General features: G+C 39.5%; 1 long non-coding RNA gene across 3 annotated transcripts in view; it reads right to left on the bottom strand.

The window, feature by feature from the left end:
• The window catches only part of LOC143681431 (uncharacterized), a 215269-nt gene extending 203215 nt beyond the window's left edge, over positions 1 to 12054 (bottom strand). For all 3 annotated transcript variants that reach the window (XR_013174606.1, XR_013174605.1, XR_013174607.1), the window contains exon 1: positions 9014 to 12054. This is a non-coding gene — a long non-coding RNA (uncharacterized LOC143681431). The remainder of the gene's footprint in view (positions 1 to 9013) is intronic.
• Between the last annotated feature and the right edge of the window lie 4980 nt (positions 12055 to 17034).

Genomic DNA, 17034 nt, shown 5'->3' with positions numbered 1-17034 from the left:
CATGGAAAAAGAATGAAATGTGACCCCCACCGTACAGTATATATATAAAAGAAAAAAAAAAAAACATGGCTGTCCCCAAAAGACTGGATCAGGAAAAAAGGACATGGCTTTTCTGGGGTACATAACAGCTTCAAACTGGCACATCCTCTAATCATGTTCCATAGCTGAGTTCTGGCCAACAGAGTTTAGATTCCTACCTATGCATACAGGAATATTTTGTAAGTCACCTCAGGTGCAATAATACTCTACCCCCATGTAATCCAAAGACAGATATTCAAAAGAACAAATACCACATAGGGTTCCAAACCCCACTCTCCCATCGTTGTCCCCTAAATTCTTGTTAACTGACAATCCATCAATTACTAGTCAAGAATCCTTGCTGGAGACACCACACCTTTCTAAAAGTACTTCCCTCCACCAAAGGTTTATATGGAGACATACACACACACACACACACATATATACACACATCTATTTTCCCAAAAGGGCAAAATCCAGAAAGAATATGAGAGCACATATTTCTCCTCCAAACTACAAAAATATCCCCAACCTCATGTTTTCCCAACACACATTTCTCAAAGACAATCATGAGCCCTGGAGAAGCAAGCAGTAAAAGCCTAGGGAGGGCTCATATTGGGGAAAGATGTCAGAAAATACCTCCTTGACCCATACCCCCACTGCCTCCCCCTCCCCCCAGAAAAGCCCAGCACAGTAGTAGCCCAGTAGCCCATTCACAAAAGTCTGTTGGGGAAAGGACTATTGTCACAGAGCCCATACCACAGCTCCACTACCTGGACTCTGGCAGAACTCCCTTCACCAGAGTTACTCAAGTCCTAGTTTAACCCAATTAAACCCAAAGCACTTCACTCAGAGGCCTCTTTTTGAGACCCTACAGAATTCTTCAATGGTCTTCTGTAGCCCTACACAAAGTGTCTTATGGCTTCAGAGTTTAAGAGGTTTACATGCAAATGGACCAGGCCAGACCTATTCCACCACATTTCCTCATAGATTACTGGCCCGTCCTGAATGAAAGACGCTTGGCAGCCTTTTGAGCTTTATCAAATACCAGGGCCTGTTTTCATTTTCTTGGAGTTCTTATTGTGGTTACCCACTGCAAGGGAACCACTTCACCTTCAGCACATAATCCTGCAACACACCCCTCTTTGAGTCCTGCTATTACTTACAGAAATGGACAATGTTTGATCTTTTTTTTTTAAGGTCACCATACCTGTTTGTTTTGGAGCAAGACTTTCTTGCTTAACTTACGTGGAATCCTATTTTCTCCTTTAACTCATTCCAACTGTTAACCTTACAAGTGAACCATTATGCTTCTTGATTTACAACTCCATGCTTTCTTTGTCCCCTTCCTATAAATATGCTCCCAGTCTCCCTGATGCCTTCATTGTATCTCAGGTGGTCTTAGACAATAAAACACACACTAATCTTTTGATTTCCTAGACGAGTCCCCAGCCATCACAGATATTATGGGAGTAGTTACCTATTAGTATTTTTCAACACATCTTATAATCAGTTATTGTTGAAGATTGAATCATGTCCCTCACAAAAGGTATGTTCAGGTCCCAACCTGTGGTCCTGTGGGAATGCACCTATTTGTAAATAGGACCTTCGAAGATGTTATTAGTTTAGGTGTGCCCAAACTGAATGAGGGTGGGCCTTAATCCAATATGGCTTACATCCTTATAGGCAAAGGAAACTGGACATGTAAGAGAAGCCATAAGGAACAGCCTGAATACAGAAGTCAAAGGAACCTAGAAAAGAAAATAGAAGACATTGCCTTATGCATTACCATGTGACAGAAAAGCCAAAGATAAAGGATCCCAGTAGTCAGCCCTGGAATGTCACATTCTTCAGGGAGAAAGCAATGCCTTGCTGATGCATCAATATTGGATTTCTCTTAGACTCAAATAATGAACCAATAAATTCCCATTGTTTAAGCCCACCCACTGTGTATTTGCTTTAGCAGGCAGGAAGCTAAAACGGTTACACAGATGGGGCTAGAGAAGGATCAGCATATCAACTCTGAATGGGCTGTAGCACACGATATTTCATTTTCCGTTGGAAAACCTACACCTTGATTTGGTACAACCTTAAATCTCTTGAGACTACGAACCTGGAAAGGAGGATACCAGTTAAAGGTAAAAAAGATTGCTAAGTGTACAAAATTAAATTAAGCTTAAGGTTCAAATTTCAATGAGAGTCAGACAGTCCTTGCATTAAGCTTTTTGTTCAAGTCAGTATGTAAAGGGCTTTTTGAAATCATACTTTGGTCATTTAGAATACTATATCACTAAGATCAACCGTGAGCAACAAGATTCAAACCAAAGTGGCTTAAACAATAAGAATATTTATTATTTTTTAAAAATCATATGCAGAAAAAATAATCAGCAATTCCCAAGATGATGTCCCTAACAACCAAAGGTCATTCCATATTCCTTCTCTGCCATCATCCTTAGCACACTGGCCTTTGTACTCAGACCGGGCAAAGTTCTAGTCAGCACATTTTCTCAAACAATGCCTTAAGGAAGGAAGGACATTTTTCCCTTTGCACATCTCTTTCTTAGGAAAGAAAACCTTCCCAAAACACTCCAAAAAATACCTCTGCTTCTCTCACTGAATACAGTTGAGTAACAAGCTCCTGCCCTAGATGGCTGGGAAGACTGGGAAGTGAAAGATCTCTAGGGGCATGCTCGCTGAAGGAAATAATAGGCAAGCAACCAACAGTATCTACCACCAAAGGGCAGCTTCAAAGAGTGAAGGATAGTTGAGCAAACACCACCAGGGTAGATTAGAAGACTTTAATCTTGAATCACCTTTCAAAGTCTTATTCAAAAGTTCTTCCCTTTGTTCTGGTGGAATATCCTTCAGGTACAGACAGAGAATTGAGATCTCTGAGCACTCAGTAGAGGACAGGAAGAGATGACAGTGCAACATAAATAATTCACTCTCCTGTCAGGAATGGAAGTCTCAATAAACTTCAGGGAAATATTAAAAATGGGCAACTAAATCTCTGCTGTAACTTGTCACAGGTTTTTGTGATTTAACTTCAGGAATTCCATTTGGAGGAGGCCAGACCTCTTCAAAGCACAGAGCCCTTCTCCTACAGGTCTCAAAAGAATAAAAGTTGATTTCAACTAGTTCAACATTTATACGAAAATTACCCACATACACAGTTTAATATGATAGGTTTTGGAACCAGAGAGACATGAGTTAAAATCCTCTGCTACTAATCATGTGATCCTGCTGGAGCATAAACCTCTCCAAGCCTGTTTCCTATAAAATGGAAGGAATAGCATCTAGCTTCACAGTTCTTATAAGGATCGAATAAAATATTCCTTAATTACTAAACACAATAACTACTGAATAAGGAGGATATTTTGCCCTTGTCAAACTGGAGACAAATTCTTAAAAACACTAAGGCAAGAACAAGTAATGTTATAATTTTAGGCAACAGCAACAGGCTTATGGAGATGTTTCAAAACTTGATTTTGCTTAAAAAAGATTTGCAAGCTACATACTGTCATAAGTTTCTCTAATTTCTTCAAATCACATCACAAAATGGGTGTAAGGTTTTCTTCTTTTTTTTTGGAATAACAGTATGTGGATTTGTTTGCATGTACAGACTGTTTTTTTTTCCCCCAAATCTTGGGGATTTAAGGGCATACCAGAATCAAGGATTATAAAAGTAGAAATTGCTTTATTCTTTCAAGTCTCTTCGCAAAATAATTAGAATTTAACAAGTGCATTCATAAATTAGACTGATTTTAGGCAACTAAATTCTAATGAAGCCAACCAAAGCCAATTCAATATCTTACACGTTGTCTATTAAAACAGTTAATTAAAGCAATTTAAAATTTCCCTTTCCTGATTCCATTTAGCACTGGCTTTTTAAATTAATAAAGAACCTTTCTTAAGTATTATGAATTGTTATGGAAATCCAAACTACAGAGGCATTTATGGAGGAGAAATAATCTATTCACTAATTACTAAAATTCACCTACCAGAAATTTGTCACCAAAATAAAACTATGGCACTTATGCCCAGACGCACTCATAAATAACTAAATAAACTCACAGACTGAGAACAAAAGCCACACGATGGGCAATGAAATCCAAATAAGTATCTCATAGGACAAAAACATCACATGTAATAAAAATTCTGCATGTGACTGTTAGAGCATTCATGCTAACAGCTTCCAGAAATTCCACTTTGTTTTCATAACTTATTTCCTGTTATGGAAAAATAATAGTGAGGAAGTATTTGGAGCATCCCAAAGCACGTATTGTCCCTGTTAACGCGGCATAGGTTGTGACAATGAGGAATGTGACCTTCCAACTCCCAGAGCACATCCTCTCCCTCACTCTCACTTTACTAACATGGCCCCACGCCTCCTTCCCTGCGACAGAAAGAGAAAGAAAGGAGAAGCAGCACTGACTGAACACTTTCTATTCACTACAGCTGCCCTCAATTCTACCTGAAATACAATCTCTTATTTAGCCCCCACGTTCATTCTTCCTCCATTTCAAACAACAAAACTGATGTTGAGGGCTTAATTATTTTGCTCAAGGTCAGCTAGGACCAGAAATTTTGTCTCCAGCTCTTTCTGACCCCAAAGCCCACATTTTTGCCACTGAGTTTGGTTTGAAATAGGACCTCAAGTTTCTGATTTGTGCCCGCCTTTAGAAGCGCTCCGCACAGACTGCCCTAGTGAGGTCCCCAGCTCTCAGTTGGCCCTCTCTGGCTACACCACCTGGCTCAGTGGTGAGCAGCTCCCTTTTAGCACCAAGCTATTTTCCTCAACTTCTTCTTGTCTTTGGGGGCAAATAAATGTACTGAAAGTCATCTGGAGACCTCTGACATATCAGAAGTAGGTTGACTACAGTAAGACACACATACTGTGTTCTTTAATGTCATATGAAAATATGGGGAAGGTGGTAAACAAAATCAGTGAAGAAGCCCTTAAGGAATTAGATAGAAGAGTAAGTAAATACCAAAAAAAAATTAGCCATTCTGCCTCTTCCTGACCCCACTAGTTTTTGGTAAAAATAACTAGGTTTGGATACACAGAACTTCTTATCCTTGCCCTCCCAGTTACTACATAAGTGATCTTGGCCAATTTCACAGGGTTGCTGGGGGTTCAAATGAGTGTGTGTACCAGGGGCTGAGAGCAGGCCAAAAGAGTAAACATAAGCCACATACTGTTTTATTTGAACTGCAGAACCAATTGTGAATTTGAATTAAAAGGACAATGCACATTTCATTTGGTCACACTCCCTACCACTACCTTGAGTAGGATGCTCCTATAATAGGATATTTCACACATTTTCATTATCTGCCTGCTCCTAAGACATTTAACTTCGTAGCTTGTGTGTTTCAATGTCTTCTGTGTAGTATAAGGCACTGCATCAATGTTATAAACATTATGTATATGTCCTTGAGGACAAAAACCACAGCTTAATAGCCTCATGTCATGATTGTATACAACAAATACCAGGCATATATTAATCTCTATACAGAAGTTTCTGGAATGAAATCATATTGATCCCAATAGAAGTTGTGGTACTCTGTATTGGGTATTCACCCTCACAAACCTGATCAAACTGCAAAACATTCATTTCTAGGACCCAAGACACTGACAATCCTTTCTTTGGCTTTCCAGCGAACCTTTGGATTCTTTTAAACAAAGAATATTATTACTTGACTTGGATCGAAAACGTGTATTTGTATTCTGCAGCACTGGTTCAGGACATGGACGTTTACAAGGAAATCAAATAAGCAAATCAATAGTACAGAAAGTTTATCCCAGGGCCCATCTGCTACCCTGTGGTTCATTACAGTACTTAATATTGCCATGATTAGAGGTCTTCCCTTGTGAGTTCAAGAAATAAACAGTATTTTGAAAAGTTATTATATATTCATCTAAACAACTTTTTGTACTCCACCGGGTATTGGGTTATTGTATGGCACTGGAGGAGCTCAGCCAGAATCTGAAGCATGAATTACAGGTCAGGCTAGTCACATGGGAGGGAAAGCAGCAAGAACAGCTATTTCAGTCCCACTATTTCAAACTTTCTAGTGCAAGCAGGGTGCCTTTATTTCTATCTACTAGGGAAAGAACAAATATCCGTAAGAAAATTGCATGTTCTAGACCTCTCTCATTAAGTTACAAAAATGTAAAAAACAAAAAACCCCACAAATTTACATCAGTTCCACTTCCTTCTTCACAATTGGATAGTTTTCTCTAGTGATGTTAATAATACCTTTCAACCAATGCTTTCAGATTGTTCCTCCCTACTAACTTTATTCCTTTCAATACCCCGTGAGCTAGGTTATTAACAAGAACACTGGAGTCTTTGTACTGTGAATAAAAAGAGAGAGAAGACAATTAACCCCTAATCTCACTCCAGCACTAGAAACTGGATGTCCCCCAACCCATTCTCTTCTTTGAATTCCACATCGTACTGTCGAGAAAAGTTTTCAGGGAACATGGTTGGCAAGGTGGGCTTAAATATATTAAGCCAGATGGACGTAAAGATATAAATGAAGGTCAATAATGACACATGTAGGAGAGAACAACTTTCAGCCAAATAAATTTTTAGGTCAATATATCTCAAAAAACTGGAAGAGGTTAAGAAATCATCCACTATTCTTGTTTTCACTCTATGCAACAGTAATTCCAAATATGTCAGTCATGGACACCCTAAAGATTTGGAGAGTTAATGTAAGAAGGGGTGGAAGAATGCATATTTTCAAAATATATGTGCCCCCACTGTCTGGAGATTGTATACATTTCTTGCACATACAGCTGCTATTTTAAATCTTAGTTTAAAAGTGCTACTTTGGCTTATGAAATACCATTTGTAGAGCTGCTATATTCATTGTGGTTTTACCACAATTATTACATGATAAAAGCAAAAATAGTATCATCTGGGGACCATTAAAAAATGAAGATTTTGACATTAAAAAAGTCAGGATAACTATTTTAAATTATTCTCAAGTCTAAGATACAAAACACTCACAAGTGGATGCAAGGAACCCAGTTTCTTTTCAGGTAATAAATACCTTGAAGCATTCTTTTACTGTTTTAACGTTTTAATCAATTCCATTCATAACCCTTCATTTGTCCTTTTTTTTCAAACATTGTTTCCCAAGTACCATCCATTAAACATTTCTGGTTTGGTCCTTTCATAGTAAGTATATGTTTTTATTACAATTTTTAATTTTTCAAATCAAAATTCGCCTTTTCCACCCTGGAACCCAGAGGTAGCAGTCTCTCCAAGAACATCAATCAGTTTCATTCCTCTACCCCAGACAGTCAACACCCCTTTCCAGCATGAACAAGTTAAAATGGTCTTTGCCCAGATTTCCTTGATGATTGAAAGATTAAATGCGAGGGAGGAGGTATAACTGAGAAATTAGGTTCAAACAAAGGATTATGACTACTGACAGATTATATAGATGTTTCTTTTTAAGTTTCTAGTGTATTAGAATAGCTAGAGGGAAATACCTGAAATTGCTGAGCTGTGGTTCAGTAGCCTTGATCTTTGATAATGATTGTGTAACAGTACAGCTTTTGTCGGGTAACTGAAAAGACCTTCTGACACACTTCCTTTGCCCAGTGTATTGACATATGAGTATTAAAATAAAGAGAAATATATATATATATAATTTATAATTAATGTAATGGGGGAATAAGAGGTATGGGATATTTTGGGTGTTCTTTTTATTTTTATTTCTTTATTTAGAGTAATGAAAATGTTCTAAAATTGGCTGTAGTGTTGAATGCACAACTATATGATGATGTGGGAGCCATTAACTGTATACCTTGGATGGCTTATATGGTGTGTGAATACATCTCAATTAAACTGCATCTTTTAAAAATGCAAAAATAATTTTCTCCTTTCCCTATCCATAATTTAGTTTAGAGACTCCTGGTTGCAAATTGCAGCTTTCAAAGTTTTTCAATTTATTTTGAGCTTATTTTGAAAGAAAATCACATAATCTCCAACACTGGAGATTTCTCTACTTGAGAGCCTCTGATAAACTAGATGGGTATCTAATCACCATTTGTATTTATGTTGCTTTCTGACTGGTAAGAATACTTTGTACTACTTGATTTAGGAATAGTACTGTCACCAATAACATTGTCCTTTATTCCTAAACTAGCTGGAAGCCATATAAGTATGACTGATTCATTCGTGGAAAGAGTTTTATTTCACAGAGTTTAGTGAAGTAATTAATTCCTGAGCAAATTTATGGGCTAGATGCTGATTTCGGTATAGAAGTCCCTCTGGCCAATCTATTGACTCAATAATTGCTGCCCTACAACAGAAAAACCTGGAAAAAGAGCAACCGTCAGTACACGAATTGTACTGGTCTTTTTCTATTGTTTGGAAGCCCATGAGAATCTAAGTGTAGAAAATAATCACGTGTCTCCCAATGTGGGGGGTGGGGGGGTGGGAACTGAGGCTGATTCTACACAGACATGGATTTGGCTGTGATGCACATATGACACTGTTGACATGGTTTCCTTCTATCATCGGTTCTATTATAATCATAATATCCCACATCAAAACTCCAAGACCAAATATTGCATCTTCACTGAGGTTAATTACAGAACGAAAGCCATATTTCAAATGCAATACACGTGGGAGCACATGCGAGCACACCCAAAGAGCACACCGTTAGACCGTCTAAATGCACTGTTCTAGTATCCCTTTGTTCTGATAATTGCCCTTTGTAACCACAGACAGAATCCTGGATCTCAACCACTTGAGAGATATCTTAAGGAAAGGTAAAGAGCAACAATGCATTATCCCTTCAAATCAGTGATTATTCAAACATTACCAAAATCATCAGGGGAATTTTAATTTTTTTTATGCAATTTCTCTCCCCCATGAGCAGAGCCTATGATCTCTGTACTAAAAAAAAAAAAAAAAAAAAATAGTACCAGGAGGTAAACTCCAGTAATCAGCCAGGTTTGGGTACTACTTACCTAATCTTCTGTTCTTGGAATATCCACATATAAACTCCTCGATCCCCAGAGCTGCTCCACCAGAGTTGCCAATGGCAGCAGTAAGTCCCAGACTCCCTACTACTTTTGTCCAACCAGGTGCTAAATTTGCCACCTCTTCCTTGTTGCAGGTAGGAGAAAATTCAGAAGGCCATTAGACCAGGGTAACCGTTGTTAGCCAATCCCTGATAAACACACGTGGCAGCATTGAAACTTGTGATAGGCTGCCTTCCCGTAAAGCCTGAAGAATGCTAGCCAATTAGAAGTGGGCACATTAAGAAGGGGCTTTCCGCCGAGGCCCCGCCCAAATAAGGCAACGGCGCAGAGGCATCCAGTCGGAAATGTCCTCCTTGCTTCAGGATTTACCTTCTAGAAGCTTTCCCCTTCCATTCCCTCAGCCAGTGTCTTGCCACTTTAAATTTGTTGCTCAGTTACTGGCAAATGGTTTTTAGCCCAAATAAACGTATGAAGTTTTAAATGGCTTCAGTTTATCTTGTACACTAGCAATCAGAGAAACAGTAAAGCATATGCTTGGACGGATCAGATCCAATATTTAACACACTATCCACATGAATTATTTATAACTATCATCTGTTCTGATGGTCAGTACCTAGGTCAGGCCAGTTCAGTATTTTCGGTGTTAATGCTGTTACTAACGGATGAGTCACTTGGGGCCGCTTTGAGTATGGGATTGCTGCTCTGCAGCAAGCGTAACAGACTCAAGGAAACAAGTGGCAGGGTAAGGGAGAGTCAGCCTTTGCTTTCCCTTTTCTGGCGGCACCCTAAAAACCGAGATCTGCGCTCACAGTGACCGCACGGCAGTGATAGGAAAGGTAGAGGGCTTGGGAAGACTCTAGAAGCCTAAGCATAGAGAAGTCCTCTGGTTGAGTCATTTCAGTTCAAAGTGTTTCCTCTTTTTAGTTTGGGGGCTCTGTTTTCTAGTTTAGGAATTGGAAATCAAGATAGCAGTTTTTGTTCAAAAATCTGAGGCACCCACTCCCTTTAGAGATCTAAGTAAAAGTGACTGAAAGTCCAGCATTCTTACAGGAATCATCATGTATCTTCATCTATTTTGGCCCCTTCACAGAGTTTCCATAGGAAATCTAGACTTAAGAACTTCATGAGTTTTGGTAGAATAAAGTCAAGGTGCTTGAGATTACAAGGAGAGTCAGGCTGTGGAATAGGAAGATTTGCATCACATGCCTAGAGCCTTCATCATTACTTCCACCCTCTCCTGAACCAGACAGTACCAAGGTCTGATATAAGGCAGGATAGGCGGTGGTTAAGACATGAGCTATGAAGTCACTCTGCCTGGATTCAAACCCTGTCCCGATCAGCACTGTGTGTTTGGACAAGTGACCCTTTAGACTCATCATTTACTAATGGGGAATGATAATAATGGTGCACTATTATCATATTATCAACTGGGCTTTTGGGCAAGTGCTGTGAGGCCATACAGAAAAGAACACAAGACAAATTTGAGACATCGTAGGTACTCACAAATATTACCCAGTGGGCACTTAGATGATCCACTGAGCTACTGAAATCATGGACCTGATCTGTTTTCCACCCCATAAATGAGGACCAGGATTGGAATCCAACTCAGTATTTATTATCAATATTCTTTTTAAGTACTGGGTAACATCAAGACCAATGATCTCAACAAACTTGCAGTCCATTAGGAATACACTACAAACATATGAAATGAGAAATCTGGGAAACAATGAACAAGGTGGTAAAATTTATAAAGCAAAATATAAGCTAAGCAAAGCTATGTTCAGAGTTGGGTAGTGATATTCAAGGAAGGCATTTTGGAAGGGACATTTTGAGTTTGGCATTAAAACTGAGAAGTAACTGATATGTGGCAAGTAAGAAAAAAGGATCATTCAAATGCTGGATATTGTTAGGAAACATACATTGATTTGTGTGGTTGGAAGTGGGTGATCCATACAAAACACTAGCTAAAGTGAGATGGTGGAAGGGAAAGAGTTGTGAACAGTGGAGGAGGATGGGAGAGCTTGTGATGAACTCTATAGGTATTGCCAAATTGCTGTAGGCATCCAACAGAGGTAGAAAAAAGGAACAAGCTCTTATCTTTCCTTAAGCCCCATGTGGAGAGAGAACAGCAGATGTTACTGGAGAAGGAAGGTCTGGGCAAAGCAGCAGGGTTTGTGGGTGGAAATTTGCAGTGTGTGGTGGGCCTCAGAGCTATGTGGGATGAATGGAAATAGAACAGGTAAATCAAATAATATTCCAGAAATAATTACATGACTTAATCTTTTGTTTACGGGAGAGTACTATGGTTTTATGAAATCAGAATCACTCACATCATGGGAAAAATGCTTCCATAACATCACTTTGCCTCTGGGTGACTGCAGTAAGCAATAGGCCACAAAGCTGTAAGAGGGGGGTGCTGTGGTAACCAGCATGGAACAAAAGCAAGGTCTAACCAAAGGCAATCAGACCTTTACATGAATCGAATTCCAGCTTTGCCAGTTGCTAGGTGGGTAGATGGGCAAAACTAACCTAACCTTTCTGAGCTTCATGGTCATTCTGGATAAAGCGTGGATAATAGCCACTGTGCTGATTTGAATTTGTGGACCCCAGAAAAGCCACGTCCTTTAATCCTCATTCAGTGTTGCTGGGTGGGAGTTTTTTGATTATCCATGGAGATGTGACCCACCCAATTGTGGGTGGTAACTTCTGATTAGATGATTTCCATGGAGGCATGTCTCCACCCACTCAAGGTGGGGTTGCTTACCAGAGCCCTTTAAGAAGAAACCATTTTAGAAAGACCCACAGAGCCTGCACAGTCACAGACCATCAGAGATGAAGAAGGAATATGCTCCCAGGGGAGCATGATGAAACAAGAAGCCTGGAGTGAAGGCTAGCACGCATTGCCATGTTCACCATGTGCCTTTCCAGTTGAGAGAGAAACCCTAAATGTCATTGGCTTTCTTGAATGAAGGTATCTTTCCCTGGATGCCTTAGATTGGACATTTCTATAGCCTTGCTTTAGTTGGGACATTTCTATAGCCTTGCTTTAGTTGGGACATTTCACGGCCTTACTACCATGGACTTGCAACTTAATAAAATCCCCCTTTTAAAAGCTGTTCTGCTTCCGGTATATTGCATTCAGACAGCTAGCAAATAAGACAGTCATGTAGCAGAGTTCATTGTGGAGATCAAAGACAACCTGAAGAGCACTGTGCAGCACAGTAAGATAAGGCTCCATGAATAAGATTATTGTGGCATACAATACAAATGATTGCACCCAACAACACAAAGGTCATAGGCTAGAGTTCAGTCCACAGAGACTCCATTGGGACTCCATATTTTGATTTTTTTATAGTATTGTTATTTTATTTTTATTAAAACTTTTTTTTCATTGTTTACTCCTGTGTGATGCATAAGCACCTAGGGGTTGAATTTGCCTGCCCCCTAATGGTAAGCCTAGCCACTTCAGGCAGAAGGGCTAGACAAAGTGGCAGAATATCTCACTTTATTGATTAGAAACTGGAGCCCCAGAGAGGTCAAGTGACTCCACTAAGGTCACAGTGTTTTAAAAGCCAGTTTCAGAACCCAGGTCTCATCACGCCTCTTCATGTTTTTTTTTTTAACCACTGCAGTGCTGGAGAGAGCTGAGGGAAGCTTCAACTGGACATTTTATGGAGACAAAGTACTGGTCTCCCTTCATTTCACTTCTCTTACACAGTGAGACTATTCTCCTTTTGGAAGGAAAAGGTTTAAACTGCCGGATGCTCCTGCCACCTAGATAACCTTTCATGGAGCCAGACACAATGATTGTCGAAAAAGAGAAGCAAATTTATAGAGATAAAGAGTACATCCAAGGTTACCAGGGGTTGGGGTGGAAAGGAAATGGAGAGTTATTGCTTACTGGGTGCAGAGTTTCTGTTTGGGGTGATGAAAAAGTTTTGGTGATGGATGGTGGTGATGTTTGCACATTGTTAATTAGTGCAACTAAATCATATACTTAAAAGTGGTTAAAATGGCAAATTTTATGTCATACATATTTTTACAACAATAAAATTTTTAGAAGGTGGGAGGAACTACAATGCCTATGATTAAAGAAGGCTTGTGCTCCAATGAAGGACAGAAAGAGCCAAACTGAAGCATATTAAGAAAATCCTGATCTAGCAGTCACCATGAACATTTTTCTACTAGGTTATGGCCAGGGTGGGATAGATGGGATAAAAGTCATCTTAGCTTGGGCTGGAGGGGGTCTGGGGCTGGCATGAACGGCTTGCAGTCAGATAAGCTCATTTGAATTCTGGCTGTGTCTCTTACTAAGCAGTTTTCACTAATCTTCAGACACTAGATACTATCACGTGTAAAGCCTGTTTTGAGAATAGTTGGTAAAATAATTATATTTGGGTACCACATGACCAAGTTTTTTTTTAAATAAGTGTTTTCTAAACAATAGAGCTTTACATAAATGCAAGTTTTTACCATTGGACATTGCATAGAAGGTGAGTGTGTTAGTTTGAAGCTGTACATACCCCAGAAAAACATGCTATTAAATTTAATTCATTCCTGTAAGAGTGAACCTATGGCAGGTAGGAACTTTGAATGAAGTTGGTGCAGTTAAGGCATGGGCCTTCTCAATCAGGATGGGTCTTAATCCTACCACTGGAGTCCTTTAAAAGTGGGGTGAAATTCAGACAGAGAGTGAGAACACCACAGAGAGGGCCCAGAAGCTGAAATTCAACATAACCCAGAAAAGAATGGAGAGAGGCAAGGAGAGGCCACCACGTGTCTTGCTGTGCAACAGAGGCAACAAGGACCAGAGCAGCCAGCCCCAGAATAGCACAGTCTACACAGAGAAAGCATCACCTTGATGACACCTTCATTTGGACTTTTTCCCAGCCTCAAACCATGAGTAAATAAGTTCCATTGTTTAAGCCAACCCATTTCATGGTATTTGCTTGAGCAGCCAAGGAAACTCATATATAATGAGTTGGCCTAAACAACAGGGATTTATGGGCTCATGGTTTTGAGATGAGGTCCAAAATCAAGCCATTAGCAAGGCAATGCATTCTTCCTAAAGACTGTGGCATTCTGGGGCTGGATGTCAGCAGTCCTTGGCCCTTGGCTTTTCTGTCACATGGCAATGCACATGGTGGCCTCTCCTGGCTTCTCTGATTCATATTATCACTAAAGAACTCCAGCAATCCAGATTAAAGCCCAGTCTGATTCACTTGGGCCACACTTTATCTGAAGTAATTTCATCAAAAGGTCCTGTTTACAATAGGTTCACACCCACAGAAATGGATTAAGAACATATATCTCTGGGCTACATAACTCCAAGCCACCACAGTGGGTATAAAATCTACATCTTTGGAAAAAAAATGTCTCTAATTCACTATGGTTTGATCATGAGTATGACTCTTAACTTTTCTGAACCTCACTAAACTCACCTCAACACATGAATACTTATCATGAGTTAACCGTGAGAGTCCATGGCACACTTTCTAGGTATTCAATGTGTGTCAGTTGAATCTAAATGAAAGCAGCTACTTTTCTTCCTGCCACTGTCTACCCTAAAACTATAGCACACACAGGGCAGAAACTGGAGGCAAAACTCAAGTCAGTCTATTTGAAAATTTGGTTAAAAGATTGGTTGGCAGACAAGATTGACTCTAAGACTGAATACAATTCTGTGGATTTATAGGTGAGGATAAACTGTCCACAGTAAACCTGACCCCAGTACCATGACAAAGCTCATGACAATATTTAAACAAATACCTTCCCTTATTTATTTTTTGCATGGGCAGACACTGGGAATCAAACCTGGGTCTCTGGCATGGCAAGTGCGAACTCTGCCACTGAGCCACTGTGGTCTGCCTTCCTTTATTTTTTTTTATTTTTATTTTTTATTAATTAACGGAAAAAAAGAAATTAACCCAACATTTAGAAATCATACCATTCTACATATGCAATCAGTAATTCTTAACATCATCACATAGATGCATGATCATCGTTTCTTAGTACATTTGCATCGGTTTAGAAGAACTAGCAACACAACCGAAAAAGATATAGATTGTTAATATAGAGGAAAAAAATAAAAGTAATAATAGTAAGAACAAAACAAAACAAAACAAAACAAAAACCTATAGCTCGGATGCAGCTTCATTCAGTGTTTTAACATGATTACTTTACAATTAGGTATTATTGTGCTGTCCATTTTTGACTTTTTGTATCTAGTCCTGTTGCACAGTCTGTATCCCATCAGCTCCAATTACTCATTATCTTACCCTGTTTCTTACTCCTGCTGAACTCTGTTACCAATGACATATTCCAAGTTTATTCTCGAATGTCGATTCACATCATTGGGACCATACAGTATTTGTCTTTTAGTTTTTGGCTAGACTCACTCAGCATAATGTTCTCTAGGTCCATCCATGTTATTACATGCTTCATAATTTTATCCTGTCTTAAAGCTGCATAATGTTCCATCGTATGTATATACCACAGTTTGTTTAGCCACTTGTCTGTTGATGGACATTTTGGCTGTTTCCATCTCTTTGCAATGGTAAATAACGCTGCTATAAACATTGGTGTGCAAATGTCCGTTTGAGTTTTTGCCCTTAATTCCTTTGAGTAGATTCCCAGCAATGGTATTGCTGGGTCGTATGGCAATTCTATATCCAGCTTTTTGAGGAACCGCCAAACTGCCTTCCACAGTGGTTGCACCATTTGACATTTCCACCAACAGTGGATAAGTGTGCCTCTTTCTCCGCATCCTCTCCAGCACTTCCTTCCTTTATTTTTAAACTTAGAAAGTCATTTGCCTATTTTTCGTTTTCGAAGTGTTCTGTGAAGCAGTAACATTTTAGAAGGTTCTCAGGACCCTGGACAAGGGGGGATTATAGTACCAGAAGAAAGACAAGTAGGTGGGCTGCTGGGCCCCAATCTCTGCTCACTGTGAGCAGCCACTTTGTAGATGATTTTATTTGGGTGGGAGGAAGGGGGTAGACTGTACTGTAAAGCAATTTTTTAAAAAAAATATGACCAGGCTAGGCCATGGCCTTAAAGAGTCCTGGTCACAAGGCCTATCCTGATTAGTTGTACCCTCTAACATGTTCTAGAAATGGCACCATGAATCCTAACAAATTTCTCATCAGTGAGGACTGATGATCGCCAAGGGAAGAGGCTCAATCAGGATGGCATGGAGAAATCATAGAAGTACTCGACATACAAAAACTTGCCTTGTGCTCAGCACTGAACCAATACCAAAGATTAACTCAGCTAATACTCTTCTGATTTTTATACCACTATAATCCCATTTTACAAAGAGGAAACTGAGGCAGAGAGAGATTAACCCACCCATAAAGCGGGTGGTAGAGTCTGGGTAAAAACCACAGTTTGGCACCAGAATCTACCCTCTTAAATCTCTATGCTATAGTGCATCTCATCCATATGAATAGATCATGCAAAAAACCCTAAATGTGAAAGAAAAAAATCTGCTTCAATGCTGTTGGGAGTGTCACCTTGCTTGACTAGGGATTGTAGGCAAATATAGGATGGAAAATTTAGTCTATGTAATCGTCTGTAAATTTCCTGCTGAGGAAGCCCTAACTGTAGAAGAGGATGTGGTGGTGTCCCTAAAGCAGGTCACAACAAAGGAAAAATGTTTCTGGAAGTTTGTTTTAGCCTCGAAATTCAAATGAAATTACATGCTTTAGAAGTGGGATTTATATAATTTATGAATATTTTAATAGTAAAATGAATTAACTTATCAGTTAAATTACTTAACCTCACCACCATCACACTTCCAGTAAAACCCCACTCAAAAAACCATCATGTTTACCCCCTGGCCTCCTGTCACCCTGTTGGTAAAGCACAGCTGCACAAGATGAGAACTCTGTCTTCCATGATCTGTTGGGTGTGTTTTGGACACTGGGTGTGGTAGTTAGATTCAGCTGTCATCCTGGCCAGATGAAGGCACCTAGTTCTTTTGCTGCGGACATGAGCCAGTGGTA

Source organism: Tamandua tetradactyla, chromosome 4, assembly GCF_023851605.1.
Source record: "Tamandua tetradactyla isolate mTamTet1 chromosome 4, mTamTet1.pri, whole genome shotgun sequence".
NCBI classification, from domain to species: domain Eukaryota; kingdom Metazoa; phylum Chordata; class Mammalia; order Pilosa; family Myrmecophagidae; genus Tamandua; species Tamandua tetradactyla.
This window is presented reverse-complemented; position numbering and strand designations above follow the sequence as displayed.